The sequence below is a fragment of the Melozone crissalis genome, unplaced genomic scaffold, assembly GCF_028551555.1.
Source record: "Melozone crissalis strain CALT ecotype California unplaced genomic scaffold, PUWL_Pcris_2 ptg000111l_1, whole genome shotgun sequence".
Taxonomy (NCBI): Eukaryota; Metazoa; Chordata; class Aves; order Passeriformes; family Passerellidae; genus Melozone; species Melozone crissalis.
In genome coordinates, this window is record NW_026535888.1 from 6579520 (window position 1) to 6597144 (window position 17625).

Here is a 17625-nt window from a genome sequence, read left to right on the forward strand (position 1 = left end):
TACTACTCTGGGTTATTTTTATTTTACAGATCCAGCTTCTGAAACTACTTAAAAAGCTTTCGATCAAAGCTTACAGTGGTGCTGACAGAACACCGAGGGTTTGTGCTGGGGAGAGCCATCATTAATTATCAGCCTGTGAGCAGCACTGATAGCGCAAGCATTTGATTTTGATTTAATGTCTAAATAAGCTCGCTTACAATGGCAAAGAGCTTCCTGTTTAATTGAAAAGCACTAAGTTTTCTATCTGCCCTTCTTCTTTTTCATTCTGGCCACGATCCAGGTGTAGAAATAGAAAGAAACACGAGCAGAATGCAAAAAGTCAGTGTGAAAATGCATCAGAGGCACGGGAGCCTGCTGAGCCTGCTGCCAGCAACGCTGCTGGCCTGTCTGGGCCAGCTCTGCTCTTGCAGGCTGTCCTTGTCCTTGAGCTCCCCTTCCAGTGCCAGCCCTGCTCTCTGTGCCCCCTCCATCACCCTGCATGGCAGCAGTGCCAGTCCTGCTCTCTGTGCCCCCCTCCATCACCCTGCATGGCAGCAGTGCCAGTCCTGCTTCCTGTGCCCCCTCCCCTTCCAGTGCCAGCCCTGCTCTCTGTGCCCCCTCCATCACCCTGCATGGCAGCAGTGCCAGTCCTGCTCTCTGTGCCCCCCTCCATCACCCTTTTTTTATAAGAGAAAACCATTCCACCTTTTCCCCCAATCCCCACGTGGGGCTCAGGTCCCAGCAGTGTCACCAGGCTGGGCTGGGGTGGATGGAGGGTTTGTTGGAGTCAATGATTTTCCCCAGTTCCTCCATGGACAAATCTCCTGCTGGGCTCTCCCTGGGATCCGTCTGAGCTGGGTCTGGCTCAGGAGGCTCAGGGGGAGCTCAGCCCCTGCTCAGAGCCACACTGGAGGTGACAGCTGTGGTGGTGTTTGAAGGTCCCCAGGACGAGGGAAGAGATGAGAATCTCGACTCCATGTTTCAGAAGGCTGATTTATTATTTTATGATATTATATTAAAAGAAAATGATATATTAAAACTATACTAAAGAAAGAGAGAAAGGGGACATCAGAATGCTAGCAAGGAATGAATAATAAAAACCTGTGACCGCTCACAGCCTCGACACAGGTGACTGTCATTGGTCATCAAGTAAAAACAACTCACATGCTGGGTAAACAATTCTTCAAATCACATTCCAAAGCAGCAAAACATGGAGAAGCTGAAGCTTCCCAGGAGAAAAGATCTTGGCAAAGGGATTTTTCAGAAAATATGTGAGTGACAGACAGGTCCAGGGGAGCTCTGAGTGCTGTGGCAGTTCCTCCCCACCACCCAAACCACGTGCTCATAAAGGATTTTCCACCTCAGGTGCCCTCTACAAGAGTTAATGAACTCTCCCTTCCCAGAGCCTGCGCCAGTGTCGGAACTCATTGCATCGCTCCGGGTGCCCAGAGTTGCCAGGACCCCACCAGGAGGCTCAGAGACCCTGGCACACAGCCCAGAGCACCTGGGGATTTGTTTTTGACCCCTGGAGCAAGTTACCAGCTTTGTATGAGGACATGAAAGTCACAGAAGTTTAAATAGTATAATAATAAAATTATCACAGGGTAGAAATGTAGATTTTGGGATTTTTGATGTGGGGGTTATGGGGACAAGATGGAGGAACTTGGGCGAGTCCAGCCTTTCTTCTTCTTCTTCTTGTTCTCCATTTTCTGCAGTGATGTTGGCACTTTGGGATTGGTTTAGAGTTGAAGTGTGCTGTCTAACACAGGTGATAGGTATTGGGAATTAAGTGTAAATATGTTATACGTAGTTTGTAGTATAAAAGGGCAACACAGAGTGCCTGTGGCTGCCCTGCTGAGCAGACCTCGGCTGGGCAGAAAGAAAATTTTATAGATAAGAATTAATAAACAACCTCAAGAGCGAAAAGTGAAGAGTCCAGACTCGTTCTTCAGCCGTGTGGGCCGAAGCAGAGACACCCCCGAAGCACATCTCGGGGCAGCAATTAACAACCAAAACCCGAGACAGCAGGGCATGGAGGAGGGGAAGGCAGGGATGGATGTCTGAATCCCCAGGAGGAATCTCCACCATGGCAGGAGTGCCAGGCAGCAGAGCCTCCCACACTCCGGGGCCCGGGGTTTGCACATGTGGGGGTTTTGCTCCTCTGCAGAGGCTCAAACAGCTGCCAAGAGCTGCACTGCTCCTTGGAAAATTAGAATAAAATGCAGCAAAATGAAACACAGCAAAAATAAGAATAAAAATCGGGTTCTTCCATGAAATGAGGAGGGGAGAAAGGTAAACTGAGGCACAGAGCCATGACATGAAGATCTTACAGCCTGAGAGCTGAAAACAAGTGGCACAGACCAGACAGATCCACCCAGCTGCAGACAAAATGTCTTTGCTAAGTGACTTTAAAGCTAATGACATGTGACATGCCGAGATCAGGCTGCTCAGCATGGCAGGACAGCAGAGATAATGATCGTTTCTGAAAACCCAACCTCGGGAGGGGCCAGGGCCACCCAGCAGAAATGTGACTTTGGCTGGCGCGGGACGGGACAGCGCAGGGAGGTCACGGCATTGCCACCGTGCCAAAGCTGGCCTGGCTGCTCAGGAGGGAACAACAGAACCAGTCTAGACAGGGGCTGGGCTGGCTCAGGAAAACAAGATTTAGACATTGAAAAAGTCATTATTTCAAGATGAAACTACAGATTTCTATCTCAGCTCTCATTTTCTCCGTGTGGGAGATTGTGTGGAGCTGACAAAGCTGCCGATTTCTGCAGGCCCTGGGAGCAATTTGCTTAATAAAAGAGTTTGGGTTTAGCTAAATAACAGCCCCAGAGCAGGACAGTGACTGCCCAGGGCTGCTCTGAACACACCTGGCTGGGACTGGGAGCAGTGGAAATGCAGCCCCTGCCCTGATAAAGGCCTGGGGAGAGCAGGGAAATCCAAACTGCAGAGTTCCTGTGGCAACCAGAGGGGCCTGGGGAACACAGGGGGAGCCTCAGAGTCCCAGACTGGGCTGGGCTGGGAGGGACCTTAAACCCCCTCCAGTGCCACCCCTGCCATGGCAAGGACACCTGCCACTGTGCCAATGCCCAGCCTGGCCTTGGGCACTGCCAGGGCTCCAGGGGCAGCCACAGCTGCTCTGGCAATTCCAGCCCAGCCCCTGCCCACCCTGCCAGGGAACAATTCCCAATTGCCAAGATCCCATCCAGCCCTGCCCTCTGGCACTGGCAGCCATTCCCTGGCTCCTGTCCCTCCATCCTTGTCCCCAGTCCCTCTGCAGCTCTCCTGGAGCCCCTTCAGGCCCTGCAAGGGCTCTGAGCTCTCCCTGGAGCCTTCTCCTCCCCAGGATGATGTACCTGGAATAGCCAAGGATGGAAGAACCATCTGACAGCATTAAAGGCTGAGCCATGAGGGCTCATTTGCTCCCCCAGGTTTGCAAAGCTCCCTTCTCCTTCCTGGATCTGCTCTTCCCTGCAAGGGTAGGATTTGTCCTTTAGCGTAGGAGAAAACAGAGACCTGTTTGAATAATTGGCTTCAAGGCTCTTTGGTAATGCTGCATAATTTAAAATACAAAATTAAAGATTCTGTTAAACTAGGTTTTAAAAAAAAAACCAAAAAAAAAAACCCCAAATCCCCCAACTTTTTCTTTGGGAAATTGGATGAAAAAATGTAATTGCAGACCCAAGGGAAAGTTTTACTTCCAGCCTGAGCACTTTCAAAAGTGATCATAAAAATAATGGTGAATTCTAAGCAAGGCCGCTGCAGGCTGGAAAATGGAAAAGTTTCATTTTAGCACTTTCCAAGGGGACACATCAAACTCTTCCTGAGCACAGGCAGCACAAGCCACTTAGCAGGAGAGGGATGGGTTTGCTCAAGGTATCAATCAGGCACTCGGGGCTTTGCAGCAAAAAAAGGGGAGGTTTTACTCCTTCAAATCATCTCAGAACTGCCGGAGCCTGCCAGGCAGTGCCAGGATGGGGCTGTGCCAGGATGGGGCTGGGCCCGCAGGGCTGTGCCAGGATCGGGCTGTGCCAGGATCAGGCTGTGCCCGCCAGGCAGTGCCCAGGATCAGGCAGTGCCCAGGATGGGGCTGTGCCCAGGATCGGGCTGTGCCCACCGGGCTGTGCCAGGATGGGGCTGGGCCTGCAGGGCTGTGCCAGGATCGGGCTGTGCCCATTGGGCTGTGTCCAGGATTGGGCAGTGCCCGCATGGCTGTGCCAGGATTGGGCTGTGCCTGCTGGGCAGTGCCCGGGATCTGGCAGTGCCCAGGATTGGGCTGTGCACGCCAGGCTGTACCAGGATCGGGCTGTGCCAAGATGGGGCTGTGCCAGGATCAGGCTGTGCTCGGGATCGGGCTGTGCCCACTGGGCTGTGCCAGGATCGGGCTGTGCCCACCAGGCTGTGCCCAGGATCGGACAGTGCCCAGGATCAGGCTGTGCCCAGGATCGGGCTGTGCCCACCAGGCTGTGCCCAGGATCGGACTGTGCCCAGGATCAGGCTGTGCCCAGGATCGGGCTGTGCTTAAGATGGGGCTGTGCCTGCTGGGCTGTGCCCAGGATGGGGATCAGGCTGTGCCCACCGGGCTGTGCCCAGGATCCAGCTGTGCCCAGAATCGGGCAGTGCCCGCCAGGCTGTTCCCACGTTCGGGCTGTGCCCGCACCGCCCGGCAGGAGGTGGCTCGGATCGGCCCGGGGGCAGGGATGGAGCTCGCCTTTCCAGGGGCATTCCCGAGCCCTTCCCGGGGCCGGGCACTGCGGGCCGAGGGAGCCGGAGCTTCCTGGGGCATCTCCCCCTTCGAGGGAACGAAAAACACAGCGTCATTATTTTCATTTGATAAAGTGGAACACTCTTAAGGCGCTTAGGCGTCGATGAGAGGCTTTGATGTGGGAGAGGGCGATTAGTGTCCTTCTGTCGGGGGGCCGCTGATGCCGCATAATCCCCGCTAATTCCGTGTCACACTTCGTGTCACTGCGGGCGCACAGCGAGCCTTCCTCTGCTCTGCTCTGCCTCTGCCTCTACTCTGCCTCTCTGTCCCTGTCCCTGTCTCTGCTCTGCCTCTGCCTCTGCTCTGCCTCTGCTCTGCCTTTGCTCTGTCTCTTCCCCCTCCGGAGCCGCTCCTGGCCCAGCCCTGCCGTGATCCCGCCCCAGCCCCGCTGTCCCTGCCCTGCCCGTGGACGGAGGTGACAATCAAAGCGTGGCTGTGACACACCGGGCTGAGCTCGACACCGAGTGGCACAGAGGGGCTGGCACAGCTCCTGTGCAGCCTCTGGAAGGGCCTTTTGTGGCTCTGCAGGGCACAGCGAGAGCAGGCAGGGCTCAGCTCCAGCGTTTCTGGATGGATGTGCCTCAGTTTCCCCACCTGCACAGCAAAGAAGCTCTGACCCATCACAGAATCCTGGAATGGTTTGGGTGGGAAGGGACCTTAAACCCCACCCAGTGCCACCCCTGCCATGGCAGGGACACCTCCCACTGTGCCAGGTGCTGCCAGCCCCAATGTCCAGCCTGGCCTTGGGCACTGCCAGGGCTCCAGGGGCAGCCACAGCTGCTCTGGCAATTCCAGCCCAGCCCCTGCCCACCCTGCCAGGGAACAATTCCCAATGCCCAAGATCCCATCCAGCCCTGCCCTCTGGCACTGGAAGCCATTCTTTCTTTTCCAAAGCCCCTTTCCAGCCTCTTTTCCATTGGCTTTCAGATCAGAACAGTTCATTTCTGCTTCCGAAGTTCAAAGGGAGTTGAAGGAAGCAGCCACAGCGAACTGTCCCTGCAGCTCTGAGGAGCAAAGGCAGCCAAAATGAACTCAGGGCTTCTCATCCCTGCAGTGGAGTCGCTGCTGCAGAGTGAACATCTGGGTTTATTGTCTCACACCACATCACGGAAATCCATTCCCCATTAATTTCAGATGAATATTTGAAGAGGCGTTTAGCAGAAAGCAAACCCTGCACTGGAACCTCTGGAGTTACAGGGCTGATGGTCTTTGCTTTCTGTTGACAGCTCTGAAAAAACCATGGGAAAACTGAACCACAAAGGACGTCTAGAAATTTTTGGCAAATAGAAAATGGAAATGATTTCTGCTTCGAGTTTAATAAAAGCTATCAGTGATGTGTGGCAGTAAATAAATGATGTGGTCCTTCTCATGCACCCCTGGCTGTGGTAGGGTTTAAGGAATTCCACATTCTGGAAAGGAATTCCAAAGCCAGGGATTACTTCACATTCCCAAAGTGATCCCTGGAAGCCCTGGCTGGACAGCACCCAGCTCAGAGGGAGGCTGCTGTCCCCTTCCCATGGCGAGCACAGACACACCAAGCCCAGAGAACACTGAGACATCCCCACAGCACCAAATCTGTGCTTTCCTCCCTGTCAGAAGGTCCCAGCTCAGAAACGTCCCCTGTGCTCTGGGCAGGTCAGCTCCCCACTGCCTTTCCCTGAGGGGAGGGGAAGGTGTGGGGTGCCCTCTGTGGGGCCAGGGACATCGGGTGTCTGTCCAAGGAGCTCCCTGGGCTCTAATGCAGCCCTGGCCGCCTGTCCCAGCCCCGCTGGGGGAGGGCTGCACCTCCAGCGTGAATTTCCCCGCTCTTCAGAGACTGATGGGGAGATTGGTCGTGATTGCCTCACTCCCGCTCCCACTCCAGCACTAATGGGGGGAAGATTTAATGCTGTGATATCACTTTAATGTGGAGCCCATAAATAAAGCTCTTCTAACTCCCTCATTACATCTGCATTGTTCCCATTAACCATTCATTCCCCACGAGGCTCTGCGCAGTCACAGCCCCGTTCCAGAGGGCTTCCCATGCCCCCAACCGGTGTTGAGAAATGGGGAAAAAGAGAGGAAGGGAGGTTTGAGACTGGCTCCAGACCTGGGCATCTTGTAGGGATCCCGTGCATAATCCAGGAGCTTCCTGGCACTTAAAACCAAATGTCTCTGGCATTTTATTGTGGGAAATGAAAGGTTCCATCCGTTCCCACTGCCTGTGGCACCGCTTGAAAGCACAGCTGATCTGGGCAGTGCCGTGCATCAGCTCCGGAGCTCCCCGAGCCCCAAAAGGATCTCTGCATCCTCACCAGAGTACAAGCAGCTCAGTCACTCGGAGCAGATTAAAGCAGCGTGTGCTGCCCGGGTTTAACTCGGGGGCACCCCAGAGGAGGAGGATTCCTGCTCCGCGCGGATCAGATGGAGCGCTGATAGCAGCGATGGGAACGGGGCTGTGCTGACAGCTCTTCCGTAGCTCTCTGTCGTTGGAGCTGAGCGGGGTTTGCTGTGCCCAGAGGTCTCTGTTTTCACACTGCTTTCATTCAGCGTTGCAGGGAACACAAGACCCACACGGCAGCTTTGGCTGCGGGGTGTCGGGCTGAGCCGGCCGGGCTGATGTAATCCGTTAGCACTTGCCAGGCAAAAATACCCTTTCCAAAGGAAAAGAGGTGTCAAAAGGAGCGGGTGAGAGGCTGGGTGTAAAAATACCAGCGCTCTGACTCTGCCTGAACTTTGCTCCAGTTCTCTGCAATGACAACATCCTGGGGAAATGGGGGTGAACCCAGCCAGTGCTGCCATGTCCAGAGGGGCTCAGGGAACTGGATCTGGCCGGGCTCTGAGCCAGCACTGTGGGTTTGGAATCAGAATTTCCCGAGCTGGAAGGGACCCACCAGGACCATGGAGACCCTTCAGCCTCTCCTGGGCAGGGAGATGCTCCAGACCCTCCCCATTCTCACAGCCCCCATTGGACCTTCCTCGCTGTGCCTGTCCCCAGCTGAGCTGTGAGATGAGAGAGGGATGGAGGAGAACCTTCAGGGAGGAAGGAGAACCTCGAGGAATGGAGGAGAACCTTCAGGGATGGAGGAGAACATTCAGGGATAAAGGAGAACCTTCAGGGATGGAGGAGAACCTTCAGGGATGGAGAAGAACCTTCAAGGATGAAGGAGAACCTTCAGGGATAAAGGAGAACCTTCGGGGATGGAGGAGAACATTCAAGGATGGAGGTGGATCACCAGAGGGATGAGGTGAACCCTCAGAGATGAAGGCAAACCATGAGATGGATGAGGGAGAACCATCAATGGGATGAAGAGGAATGATCAGAGGGATGAAGATGAGCCATCGGAAGAACAAAGATGAACCATCAGAGATGAAGGGGAACTGTAAAGGCTGATCTCTCTGGGGCCTTTGAGGGTCCAATCCAGCTGGCTCTGGACCCTCATCCCTCACAGCCTTTGCAAGGACAAAAGTAAAAGACTCGAGGTGCTCTTTCCTCTTGGGACCAAAGTCCTACTTTATTCCTTGACAGGAGTCACCTGGGGCCAAGGTGATGTCCCAGAGGGAAAAGAGAGGGAATGCCTCATGGTGGGAGACATTTAAACCCGGGGAATGGTGGGTGAAGGAAGAGGACCACAGCCAATGGGATACCAGTGAGGAGTGGTGAGGGGAGGAGGAAACCTGGGACAAATCAGTGGGGCTTAGGGGGGAAAGGGGAGAATGGGACAAACCATGTGATCCGTGCAAATTGCCAAACACCCAGGGCAGAAACAACAGCTAAAGAAACCACTTGGTGCAATAGGACAGGGAACCATCAGAGATGAAGGGGAACCATCAGAGATGAAGGTGAAACGTCAGAGGGAGGAGGTGCATTGTGCCCCTCACTCCTTGCAGGGTTTCTGACCAGTTCTAGACTCTTTAACTGGGGTAACTCAGGAGAACCCCACAGGCTTCTCTACAGCAAGAGAGAGCTCAGGCTCAGAGATGGACCCAGGGATCCATGGATGGAAGATAGAGATGTTGATGTTCATAATTTTAATGTTAAAACCTTGGGTTTGAACAGGAAGGCAGAACTAATGTGAGCCAACCCCCCAAAGCTTCAGCCAATGGGGAATTACACCAAAGGTTGGGATGGCTGTAAACAATTAGGGACAATGTTCCACCCTAAGCAGCACCACTGGAGCTGAACGCAGCGAATTTCTAGCTGGGAAAAGGGGAGATGGAAAAAAAATGGGATTCTAAGCACACAGCCAACAGAATTAAACTGAGAATTAATTTCATCCATTATAACTGATTGCTGTAAATTAAAACTAGAAGGAAATAATTGGTAGCATGTAGCTTTTAGTGTTTCCTCCAGATTAGGGGAATTAGATTTTTTTATTAGGAGCACTAAACTCCTCTGCCATGCTCCCATGTCTCCAGCAATCCCTGATTCCTGATTCCAGCCTGGTGGCACACTGGGCTTTGGGAACAGCAGCATTTCCTTCACTGGGACCCAAACCCTGAGCCAGTCCTGCAGGGCTGAGCTGGGTTTGAGGGTTCCCAGGGCACAGGGAGGTGGTCTCTGATCCCGAGGTCCTGCAGAGCAGGATCATCATTCCCACTCTGCTCCCTCCAGAAAGGCTCCTCTGCTCCTCACTGGAGAGGCTCTGCAGCCCCAGGGACAGGCAAACACCCAGGACAGGACAGCAACCCCTTGTTCCCAGGGATGGGGAGCAGCTCCTGGGTTCTCTTTGTGCTGCAGAGGCTCCTGGCAGGTTGGGGTGCTCATGGGGGTCCCTTCAGACCCTCGCTGGGCTCATGGAGCAACCCCAGGAGAAGCTTTGCTGTGCTCCCAGCCCACATGGAGCACGCAGGGGTTGTGGATTCCTCCTGCTGATCCAACCTCCCTCTGCAAAATCCCTTTGGGGCTCATTCCTCCCTCCTTCATCCCTTCATCTCCAGGAATCCAGAGAATGAAGCTGCCACCCCAGCAGACAGGGAGAGCAGAGCCTCAGGGGTTAAACTTCTTCCCTTTCCCCTCAATGGAGATGTTTCCTACAAGGAGTAAAGCCTTGGAAAGGCCCCACTTGGTGCTGGAGCCAATTTCAGGAAATTGAGATCTGGGCTGGCTGTTCTGTTTTCCTCAGAGGATATTTTTGTGCATTTATTTAATTAATTCCCTCAGCTTACATAAGGGTAATAAGATTTTTTTAATTTTTTTTTGCATGTCTGCATCACTGCCTTCCTCGAGAAGCTCCAACCCCTTTGGCAGGAGCAGGAACAGCCCAGACAGAGCTTGGTGAGGCCACTTCCCACCCAAGCTGGGCACGTGGTGCCTTCCTGGGCCAGGATCAGAGGGCACCAGCTCAAATTAGACCTGCAGGGAGCTCAGGTGACACCATTCCAGCCAGGAATGAGCCCTGCACTTGGGTTCTACACCTTGGGCTTCTCTGGGCATGCTGGGCGAGCACAGGAGTTCAGGGCATCACATCCCCACCTCCTGAGAGGCATCAGCTGCAGGCAGGCAGAGCCCTGGTGGAGCTGAGGCAGAGGGAGGAGTGCCACCTACTGCAGCATCCCCACTCGCTGCCTGCCGCTCGCACGGCGGAAATAGAAACTTCTTGTTTTGTAGTCGGAAACATAAAGGAAAGGGAAAACGGAGCGGGGAGGGGGTGTGGAGAGAAGCAACCTAAAAAAAGGAATTTGCTGAATGGCATTTTGTGCCAGCTCCGTGTTTATAAATAGCCCCAATGACACTGCTCTTTGCACGATGGATTTCGGAATATTTCTGATCAGCAAAGAGTTTGAGCTGCAAATAACAATAAATGGGGGAAATGTGGATAAATAAAAGGCATTAAAAACCCGCTCTGTGTGGGATCAGCAACACATCTTGAGAACTACATCAAAGGGACTCAATTAGCAGACACATTTTCTAATTACATGTTCTAATTTACAACAAATCCGGGTTTCTAATGAAGCCTTGATTATTGGTGCAGATGGCGGGGACCGGACCCAGCGTTCCGCGCTCGCTGCCACTGCCAAGGCAGCCACCTGATGCTCCAGACCAGCTCCTTCTCCTGCTCTGCACAGACACCTCCATTTCCCAATGCCCCAGAATTTCCCCGAGCCCAGAGGTACCTGAGCGAGCAGCTGGTGAAAGCAATGTAGGAAATTATCATTGTGGGATGGAACAGCAGCCAGAGCTCCTCCCCAGGCAGTCAGTCCATGGGCTGTGGGAATTTGCCCTTTGCAATCCTGCCTGTGCAGACACAGGGACAGGGAGCTTTTCCAGCAGAGCCCCTGGGCTCTCAATTACAGACAGGATTCCTTCCCTGCTTCCCCTGGGCATTATTTGCAGCTTTGGGGCATTAATCACTCCAAATGATATGAATGCTGTGCCCCAGGGTTGATTTCTGAGCTGGGACAGCTCTGAGTGAAACAGGAAATCATTGCCAGGAGAACACGGCTGGGAGCAGCACAGCTGAAATCAGAGAATCCCAGAGGGGTTTGGGTTGGAAGGGACCTGAAAGCTCATCCCATCCCATCCCATCCCATCCCATCCCATCCCATCCCATCCCATCCCATCCCATCCCACCCCTGCCATGGCAGGGACACCTCCCACTGTGCCAGGGTGCCCCAAACCCAGTCCAGCCTGGCCTTGGGCACTGCCAGGGCTCCAGGGGCAGCCACAGCTGCTCTGGCCACCCTGGCACAGCCCAAACCTCTCTAACCAGGCCTTGCCAGGCTACAAACCCCCTGTGGCAAATGGCACTGGGGGCACCTGCAACCAGCCAGGAAATCATTCTTTCCTTTCCTTTCTCCATTTGCTGCAATGGGTTTTGGTGCTGGTTTCCATCCTGGATTGAGGAATGGGAATGCCAGAGTGGTTTGGGTGGGAAGGGATCTTCAATGGCAGCTGATTGCAGGGCAGGGCCACCTGCCACTGTGCCAGGTGCTGCCAGCCCCAGTGTCCAGCCTGGCCTTGGGCACTGCCAGGGCTCCAGGGGCAGCCACAGCTGCTCTGGCAATTCCAGCCCAGCCCCTGCCCACCCTGCCAGGGAACAATTCCCAATTGCCAAGATCCCATCCAGCCCTGCCCTCTGCCACTGGCAGCCATTCCCTGCCTCCTGTCCCTCCATCCTTGTCCCCAGTCCCTCTGCAGCTCTCCTGGAGCCCCTTCAGGCCCTGGAATTTAGGTGGATTGAGTTCAGAGACATTTCCATGGCCCCAGCCAGACCAGGGCAGCGTTGCTCCTTCCAGCCCCCTCTGTCTTTGCTCTGGAGATGTTTCAGTCCAAACAGACACAACAAAGTGCTGGAAAAAGGGGGAACTGAGGCTGGGAAAGAGCACAGCCAGCCTGGATCTTAGGGACATTAGCAGGAAAATCTGCTCCCCTTCCCTTTGGATGCAAAACAAAACAATTCTTTCTTCTAGAGCTTTTTAATAATGAATTATTTTATTTAAGACTCTGTTATGGCACTAACAGAGCCTTGCTCCACTCTCCCTGGCTGGATGGTTCTGCGTTATCTTGTATCCCATCCTGGATCTATCCTGGATCCCATTAGCTTTTAAAGCTGCTCAATCCAAAATTCATCCCAAGTTCAGCCTGCCCAGAACTTCACCAGAGCACTGACCCAGACTGGGTCTCTAGTCCAGGAGCTGATCCCACCTTCAGCTCCTCCTTCCAGCCAGGATGGATCTTCCCAAAATCCCAATATTACAGCTGCATTTATATTTTTTAATGTTCCACTGACCCGTGCCAAAGCCCCAAAGGAGCTGCAGGGAGGAAAGAGCTGCACATTAACAGGTGAGAGCGGGAGGTCTGGATTGAGGCAAAAGAGAAGAAAACCCTGCAAGACCCCGATTCCAACATTCCCAACCTCTCCAGGAGTCTTCTTTAATAAGTCAGCCTGCAAGCCAAGACATAAAATCACAGAAACCCAGGGTAAACTTGAGCAGAATTGAAGTGGAAGTGAGAAATACCCAGGCAGGGCCATGGCTGCTGAATCCCATCCCTGCTGCTGCAGCCCTGCACTCACAGCTCACCCTGCAGGAGCTGATATTGCTGATATTGCTGCCTGCCCACAACGAGCTCCCGGGGAAATCTGTGTCCAGCACCAACCCCAGCTGGACTGAGCTGATGCTGATAAAAAATAATGTCAGTGCAGGATTAACTCCCAACAGGGGCAGGACTCCTGTGCCACCCCAGAGTCACCTCCCATCCTCCCAGGCAGGATCTGTTCCCCAGGTGTGGATCCTGCTCCTTCCCACAGTCCACAAAGGGCTCACAGAAGATGTTTCACTTGGGGAGGATTCAGTTCAGCCGGACGAAGTGGCTGCTGCATAAAGCTCCACAAAATAAAGGTCAAGCTGGAAGAAGCTGCAAGTGCTGTTGAACATTCTGATTTCCCAACAATCCCCAGGCTTCCCAGGAGCCTGGCTCTGACTTCTGCAGGCCGAGGGACATTTGTGTGCCCTTGCCCGCCAGGAACCTTCCTTGTCCAAGGGATTTCCCCTGACCTGGCCATCAGTCCCCCTTCTCCCCCAGCTGGAATCCAGGCCCTGCTGGGCAAGCCTGAGCTGAGATTCTGCCTCTGTGTAAATGAGGCAATGGCTGGAAATCCTGCAAGGGTGGATTAAAGCAGATGAATGGAGAAAGAGGAGCTGGGACCATCTCCCGACCAATGCAGAGCTGCTGGTCCTGAGGGGTGGCACTGCCCAGGCTCGAGCTGAACAGCAACTTTTAGAGAAGGGAGGGAGGGAGGGAGGGATGGATGGATGGATGGATGGATGGATGGATGGATGGATGATGGATGGATGGATGATGGAAGGATGAATGGATGGATGGATGGATGGATGGATGGATGGATGGATGATGGATGGATGGATGGATGGATGGAAGGATGGATGGATGGATGGATGGATGGATGGATGGATGATGGATGGATGGATGATGGATGGATGGATGGATGATGGATGGATGGATGGATGGATGGATGGATGGATGATGGATGGATGGATGGATGGATGGATGGATGGATGAATGGATGGATGGATGGATGAATGGATGGATGGATGGATGGAAGGATGGATTGATTTCACAGCTAATGATCTCTGCTCACAGATAAAAGGCTCCAAAGAAAGGCAGCATTAGCACAGGGTCAGAGTGGCCAATTAGAGGATGCTCCCACACTCCAGCCTTTCCCAACATGACTGGGATCCCTTGGAAACCTCTCTTGATGCCAAGGGACTCTGGAGAGATGGGAGCTCTGGCTTGCGTCCCCAAAACGGGGTCCCAAAAAGGGATCCCAAAAAAGGGGAGGGGAGAGGCCTAAAAAGGGATCCCAAAACAAGGCCCCAATAGGTGAGTGGGGACCCCAATAAACACCCCAAAATTAGGGGAGGGACACTCAAAAATGGGATCCCTATAGAGCCCCAGGCTCTGCCTGCTCTTCTTTTAGCAGAGGGACCCCCGATGGGGGGGCTGAAGCACCTGAGGAGCGTCAGTGTTGCAGATCCATCCCGGTGTCCTTCCAGCTCTGCAGGGGGAGCTGGAGCCTGGCCTGAGCCCAGCCACAGGGATTCAGGGATTTGGGGATTCAGGGATTCAGGGCCACTGGCAAAAGAAACTCCCTGTACAAGACTGGACTTTATTCATCATCTGAATTATTTTTCACATCAGGAGGGAGTCAGTGCCGGGAAATCTCCCAGAGCAGGATCCAGGACACCCTAGGGGATCCCCCAGGCATTCCCGAGCACAGGAATGGCCCTTGTAGGGATTTCCAGGTAGGACAGCAGAAAACAGGCTCAGGGGGTGAATCCCACTCTGGCTCCCTCCCTGCTGTGCCTGGGTTCCTTTTCCCACCCTTTCCCAACCCGCTGACAGTGCCAGGGCAGAGCTGCTCTGAGGAGGGGGTACAGAGGGGGTGACAGAGGGGACACAGGGAGGATGCTGAGCCCCAGGGTGAGGCACAGGTAAAGGCAAAGGTGAGGGCATGGGTGGGACCAGGATGATGCTCAGGTAGGACCAGGATGATGCTCAGGTGAGGGCACAGCTGGGCCCCCTCCCCTGTGCAGACAGACCCACCCTGCCCAGCTGGAATTCACTCCCTGGCCCCTCTGGCTCTGGAATTTCAGAATTCAGCCCAGCCCTAATTAGTGCCAACTCTTGTGCAGCTTTTTGTCTTCCAGGAGCTGGGCTGAGAATATCAACTCCTTTTCCTGGGGTTTTTCTCCAGCTGCTGCCAGGGCCTGGATTTAAACCTGAGGAATGGGGCTGGAGAAGCTCTGTAGCTCATTAATAATCTGTGAAGTCATTAAGGGCACTCCACAGAGATTTCACCACCATCTTTTTGCCATTGCGGAGTGAATTACATGACCTTCTTCTCTGCTTCAGGGGAATGGCACAAGTGGCTTTTCCTGCACTTAGTTAAGGAAACAGCCAGGGATCCCATGCCAAGGGCACTGTTTAAATAACAATTATTAGAGAGTAGATGAGAAACCTCTTTTATCTTTGGCCTTGATAGAGTTTTAAAACTGATACCTTTCTCCCTCCTTATTTACATATCAAAATAATTGCCTCCTAAATTCCACAGCTTGCTGCAGTCCTGGAGATAATCTGCCTTTCAAAGGCTGCTGAGGCCCTGATGAGCCCTGGGCACTGGGAGCTCCTGATGAAGCACAGAAATCCTTCAGGAAGGATCGATATCTCTGAGTGCCTGTGGATGTCATTACCACAGTGACACGAACCCCCACAATATCCTTTGCTTTTCATCGCCCCAGATCAATAGAAAAAAAAAAAAAAGCAAACCAAATCAACAAGTTTTTCCCTTTATTCTGGAATGAAAGTCGATTTTGATGTGTTTCATTTTTCTTTGTCGTGGGGAGAAGTTGGATCTCAGCCCTGCCTGCCCAGCTCATGAGAATTCTGGTCTGTGAGGCTGCATCCAGGTGACCATGGAGATGCCAGGGTGTCACCCAGCCTGTGAGGCACAGGGCACCAGAGGGGCTCAGATCCCATCCAGAGAATCGTTTGGGAGTTCCAACCTGCACTTCAAATGCTTCCCACTCTGCTTTTCACCTCTGTTCAATACAAAAATGGGAAATGTGGAAGGGCAGGGAGAGCAAGGCCCTGGGAGATGGTGCTGGGGTCTGAGGAAAGGCTGGGAGAGCTGGGGGTGCTCCCCTGGAGAGGAGAAGGCTCCAGGGAGAGCTCAGAGCCCTTGCAGGGCCTGAAGGGGCTCCAGGAGAGCTGCAGAGGGACTGGGGACAAGGATGGAGGGACAGGAGGCAGGGAATGGCTGCCAGTGCCAGAGGGCAGGGCTGGATGGGATCTTGGCAATTGGGAATTGTTCCCTGGCAGGGTGGGCAGGGGCTGGGCTGGAATTGCCAGAGCAGCTGTGGCTGCCCCTGGAGCCCTGGCAGTGCCCAAGGCCAGGCTGGACATTGGGACAGTGGGAGGTGTCCCTGCCATGGCAGGGGTGGGATAGGGCGATATTTAAGGTCCCTTCCAACCCAAACCCTCCTGGGATTTTGTGAGGATGAATGACGTGTGGGAGAGCAGAGGGACACACAGACATTTCACAACACTTCCATGTGATTCAAGTTTCCCATAAACAGAAATATTCCCAACAGCTGGAAAAATGAACACAGCAGCCTGAACCCGTCAAGGATGAACCTTCTCATTTCTTGAGCAATAGCAGGAAAAAAAATCCCTTTTTCTGTCTGGGGTTTTGGAATCCTTATTAAATCTTCCATTAAAAGAAGTCAAAACAAGCCAAAGATCCAGACCCAAAGGCCAGCAGAAGTCCTGGGCTGGCTCACATGGCTCAGCCTGTCCCTGGAATCCAGGGGGAAATGCCCAGCACTGGCACAGCAGCACACCCCTGACTCCCTCCTGCTCAATCCATCCCTTCTTCATAGCACAGTAATCATCTCCTCCTCTCTCACATCCAGGGTTTAGGCACCAGCAGAATTTGCAAAGGTGGAAAGACCTGAGGAGAGGGAAGGGAGGTCTAGGGGGTCTCAAAAGTTCCATCAAATGGGGTTTTCTCATCTAGGTTTCTGTCCTTGGTCTTATCCCATTCATGTCCTGGAAGGGAATCTGGGCTCTGAGCTCAGGCACAAATCTACAGCACAGACAGACAGAAATCCACACCACAGACAGACACAAACCTACACCACGAACAGACACAAACCCACACCACGGATGGACACAAACCCACACCATGGACAGACACCTGGGGACAGCACAGGCTCTCTCCAGCCACATTCTGCATTGTCAGATACACTTCAAACTCAGGAGGAGCCCAAGTTCGGGCCTAACACAAACTACTGATATAAATATAAATATAAATATAAATACAAATATAAATACAAATATAAATACAGATATATAGATATAGATATAGATATAGATATAGATATAGATATAGAATCTGTGTTGCTAACCCCTGAAGGAAGAAAAAGTAATAATGCAACAAAAGTAACCAAAAACAACCAAAAGTAACAAAAAATAACAAAAAAAATTAACAAAAGGTAACAAATATCTCCTGCTGCTGCCAAAGAGCCCCTGGACCGAAGGAGAAACTGCCCCAGAGTTATGGACCAGCTCCAGTGAAAGCTGTGAGGAAAGGGATCTCCCCCAGCCTCAGGAACACCAAGAGCTCCTCCAGCTCAGGAATAAAACCCCCTTGCCCTGTCCTGCCTGCTGAGAAAATTGCTGCAGCACCAGATCTCCATGGCATTCCAGGAGAATGGAATGACAGAGGGTGGAGTGACAGACCTTGCCTGAGTTACATCATCTCCATCTGCAGAAATTCAAATAAAACATTTTATCTAGTTTCCCTTCCAGGAAAAAAAGAACCAAACAAACTCAAACAAACAAAACCCCCCTGCTCCTAGAAAAACCCCAACCAAAA